Raw genomic sequence first — 5,000 nt, forward strand, 5'->3', positions numbered from 1 at the left:
CTGATACAGGGGAGAGAGGCATGTGTGTGTGGCTGTGGAGGTCCTATGGGGGTGATGTGTGGCCCTTTAATGTCACAGGGCCAGTGGCTGGGTGATATGCCTGGGTGCTGGAGCTCTGACACAGGGGGATAGAGGCATGGATGTGTGGCTGTGGAGGTCCTGTGGAGGTGCTGTGTGGGCCTTTAATATCACAGGGGGAGAAGCTGGGCCATGAGCCTGGCCCCTGGAGCTCTGATACAGGGGAGAGAGGCATGTGTGTGTGGCTGTGGAGGTCCTGTGGAGGTGCTGTGTGGGCCTTTAATATCACAGGGGGAGAAGCTGGGCCATTAGCCTGGCTCCTGGAGCTCTGATACAGGGGAGAGAGGCATGGATGTGTGGCTGTGGAGGTGCTGTGTGGGCCTTTAATATCACAGGGCCAGTGGCTGGGTGATATGCCTGGGTGCTGGAGCTCTGACACAGGGCCAGAGAGGCATGTGTGTGTGGCTGTGGAGGTCCTGTGGAGGTGCTGTGTGGGCCTTTAATATCACAGGGGGAGAAGCTGGGCCATGAGCCTGGCCCCTGGAGCTCTGATACAGGGGAGAGAGGCATGTGTGTGTGTGGCTGTGGAGGTCCTGTGTGGCCCTTTAATGTCACAGGGCCAGTGGCTGGGTGATATGCCTGGGTGCTGGAGCTCTGACACAGGGGCAGAGAGGCATGTGTGTGTGGCTGTGGAGGTCCTGTGGAGGTGCTGTGTGGGCCTTTAATATCACAGGGGGAGAAGCTGGGCCGTGAGCCTGGCCCCTGGAGCTCTGATACAGGGGAGAGAGGCATGTGTGTGTGTGTGGCTGTGGAGGTCCTGTGGAGGTGCTGTGTGGGCCTTTAATATCACAGGGGGAGAAGCTGGGCCATGAGCCTGGCCCCTGGAGCTCTGATACAGGGGAGAGAAGCATGTGTGTGTGGCTGTGGAGGTCCTGTGGAGGTGCTGTGTGGCCCTTTAATATCACAGGGCCAGTGGCTGGGTGATATGCCTGGCTCCTGGAGCTCTGACACAGGGGGAGAGAGGCATGGATGTGTGGCTGTGGAGGTCCTGTGGAGGTGCTGTGTGGGCCTTTAATATCACAGGGGGAGAAGCTGGGCCATGAGCCTGGCTCCTGGAGCTCTGATACAGGGGAGAGAGGCATGTGTGTGTGGCTGTGGAGGTCCTGTGGAGGTGCTGTGTGGCCCTTTAATGTCACAGGGCCAGTGGCTGGGTGATATGCCTGGGTGCTGGAGCTCTGACACAGGGGCAGAGAGGCATGTGTGTGTGGCTGTGGAGGTCCTGTGGAGGTGCTGTGTGGGCCTTTAATATCACAGGGGGAGAAGCTGGGCCATGAGCCTGGCCCCTGGAGCTCTGATACAGGGGAGAGAGGCATGTGTGTGTGTGGCTGTGGAGGTCCTGTGGAGGTGCTGTGTGGGCCTTTAATATCACAGGGGGAGAAGCTGGGCCATGAGCCTGGCCCCTGGAGCTCTGATACAGGGGAGAGAAGCATGTGTGTGTGGCTGTGGAGGTCCTGTGGAGGTGCTGTGTGGGCCTTTAATATCACAGGGGGAGAAGCTGGGCCGTGAGCCTGGCCCCTGGAGCTCTGATACAGGGGAGAGAGGCATGTGTGTGTGTGTGGCTGTGGAGGTCCTGTGGAGGTGCTGTGTGGGCCTTTAATATCACAGGGGGAGAAGCTGGGCCATGAGCCTGGCCCCTGGAGCTCTGATACAGGGGAGAGAAGCATGTGTGTGTGGCTGTGGAGGTCCTGTGGAGGTGCTGTGTGGCCCTTTAATATCACAGGGCCAGTGGCTGGGTGATATGCCTGGCTCCTGGAGCTCTGACACAGGGGGAGAGAGGCATGGATGTGTGGCTGTGGAGGTCCTGTGGAGGTGCTGTGTGGGCCTTTAATATCACAGGGGGAGAAGCTGGGCCATGAGCCTGGCTCCTGGAGCTCTGATACAGGGGAGAGAGGCATGTGTGTGTGGCTGTGGAGGTCCTGTGGAGGTGCTGTGTGGCCCTTTAATGTCACAGGGCCAGTGGCTGGGTGATATGCCTGGGTGCTGGAGCTCTGACACAGGGGCAGAGAGGCATGTGTGTGTGGCTGTGGAGGTCCTGTGGAGGTGCTGTGTGGGCCTTTAATATCACAGGGGGAGAAGCTGGGCCATGAGCCTGGCCCCTGGAGCTCTGATACAGGGGAGAGAGGCATGTGTGTGTGTGGCTGTGGAGGTCCTGTGGAGGTGCTGTGTGGGCCTTTAATATCACAGGGGGAGAAGCTGGGCCATGAGCCTGGCCCCTGGAGCTCTGATACAGGGGAGAGAAGCATGTGTGTGTGGCTGTGGAGGTCCTGTGGAGGTGCTGTGTGGCCCTTTAATATCACAGGGCCAGTGGCTGGGTGATATGCCTGGCTCCTGGAGCTCTGATACAGGGGAGAGAGGCATGTGTGTGTGGCTGTGGAGGTCCTGTGGAGGTGCTGTGTGGGCCTTTAATATCACAGGGGGAGAAGCTGGGCCATGAGCCTGGCCCCTGGAGCTCTGATACAGGGGAGAGAGGCATGTGTGTGTGGCTGTGGAGGTCCTGTGTGGCCCTTTAATGTCACAGGGCCAGTGGCTGGGTGATATGCCTGGGTGCTGGAGCTCTGACACAGGGGGAGAGAGGCATGTGTGTGTGGCTGTGGAGGTCCTGTGGAGGTGCTGTGTGGCCCTTTAATGTCACAGGGCCAGTGGCTGGGTGATATGCCTGGCTCCTGGAGCTCTGACACAGGGGAGAGAGGCATGTGTGTGTGTGGCTGTGGAGGTCCTGTGGAGGTGCTGTGTGGGCCTTTAATATCACAGGGGGAGAAGCTGGGCCATGAGCCTGGCCCCTGGAGCTCTGATACAGGGGAGAGAAGCATGTGTGTGTGGCTGTGGAGGTGCTGTGTGGCCCTTTAATGTCACAGGCCCAGTGGCTGGGTGATCTGCCTGGGTGCTGGAGCTCTGACACAGGGGCAGAGAGGCATGTGTGTGTGTGTGTGTGTGGCTGTGGAGGTCCTGTGGAGGTGCTGTGTGGGCCTTTAATATCACAGGGGGAGAAGCTGGGCCATGAGCCTGGCCCCTGGAGCTCTGATACAGGGGGAGCATGGATGTGGCTTTGGAGAAGGCAAATATCTAGAGTCTCCGCTCCACTCCCCTCTTTACCTTCCTCGGTGTAAAACTTTGACCGCCAGTTTTTCAAAGTCTTACACCGAGGAAGGTAAAGAGGGGGACCGGTCGGCGAAACTAGAAGTTTCCCCTCTCTTACCTTCCTCGGTGTAAAACTTTGACCGCAAATTTTTCAAAGTGTTACACCGAGGAAGGTAAAGAGGGGGACCGGTCGGCGAAACTAGAAGTTTCCCCTCTCTTACCTTCCTCGGTGTAAAACTTTGACCGCAAATTTTTCAAAGTGTTACACCGAGGAAGGTAAAGAGGGGGACCGGTCGGCGAAACTAGAAGTTTCCCCTCTCTTACCTTCCTCGGTGTAAAACTTTGACCGCAAATTTTTCAAAGTGTTACACCGAGGAAGGTAAAGAGGGGGACCGGTCGGCGAAACTAGAAGTTTCCCCTCTCTTACCTTCCTCGGTGTAAAACTTTGACCGCAAATTTTTCAAAGTGTTACACCGAGGAAGGTAAAGAGGGGGACCGTTCGGCGAAACTAGAAATTTCCCCTCTCTTACCTTCTCCTGCCCTCGGTGCGAGCCGGTCTCTCCCTGTTTTTCAAAACACCTTTCGCACGATTTCAGAAACCCAGTTTTCGGAAACGTGAACCTCCAGGGATCGGCCCCGAGGGCGCCGGGGACGCGTGGGCCGACCCGAGAGGGGTGCGAAACGGACTGCCGCGGGCAGCTCGGCCCCTCTCAAAGCTGCGGTTCTCTTCTTCTTTCACCCACTGACCGAGCGGCACACGTGACCCGCCATCGGAGGGCCCCCGCCGGCCAGCCCAGCGCTGGTGTTCGGGCGGACGGTTCCTCCGGCCTGCGGGTTCGCCTCCATGGCCCAGGGGGGGCTCCGAGGCGCGGAGGGGGTCTCCGGACTCTTCCTCCGCGCTCCTCCCGCGGCCGAAAACATCGGTAGCGAGACCGAGACGCCCCGTCTGTCCCAGCTGTCCTACGACGGAACCCGTCGCGTGGTCGCGGCCAGTTCCCGGGGCGCCCCAGGGCCCCCCCGGGAAGCGAAAAGCGCCACCGGCGGCGGGACCTCCGGCAAACACGGTGTTTCTCAAACCCTAACCCGGGGTCCCCACGGACCCAGACCTGATGGGGCCCGGCCTCCTCCGGCTAGCCCCAAAAACGGTTGCCTCGCCTCCCGCTGTGTGGGCCTTTAATATCACAGGGGGAGAAGCTGGGCCATGAGCCTGGCCCCTGGAGCTCTGATACAGGGGAGAGAGGCATGTGTGTGTGTGGCTGTGGAGGTCCTGTGGAGGTGCTGTGTGGGCCTTTAATATCACAGGGGGAGAAGCTGGGCCATGAGCCTGGCCCCTGGAGCTCTGATACAGGGGAGAGAAGCATGTGTGTGTGGCTGTGGAGGTCCTGTGGAGGTGCTGTGTGGCCCTTTAATATCACAGGGCCAGTGGCTGGGTGATATGCCTGGCTCCTGGAGCTCTGATACAGGGGAGAGAGGCATGTGTGTGTGGCTGTGGAGGTCCTGTGGAGGTGCTGTGTGGGCCTTTAATATCACAGGGGGAGAAGCTGGGCCATGAGCCTGGCCCCTGGAGCTCTGATACAGGGGAGAGAGGCATGTGTGTGTGGCTGTGGAGGTCCTGTGTGGCCCTTTAATGTCACAGGGCCAGTGGCTGGGTGATATGCCTGGGTGCTGGAGCTCTGACACAGGGGGAGAGAGGCATGTGTGTGTGGCTGTGGAGGTCCTGTGGAGGTGCTGTGTGGCCCTTTAATGTCACAGGGCCAGTGGCTGGGTGATATGCCTGGCTCCTGGAGCTCTGACACAGGGGAGAGAGGCATGTGTGTGTGTGGCTGTGGAGGTCCTGTGGAGGT

The sequence above is a fragment of the Trachinotus anak genome, unplaced genomic scaffold (assembly GCF_046630095.1).
Source record: "Trachinotus anak isolate AG129_WGS33_773 ecotype Australia unplaced genomic scaffold, CSIRO_AGI_Tana_v1 ptg000096l, whole genome shotgun sequence".
Taxonomy (NCBI): Eukaryota; Metazoa; Chordata; class Actinopteri; order Carangiformes; family Carangidae; genus Trachinotus; species Trachinotus anak.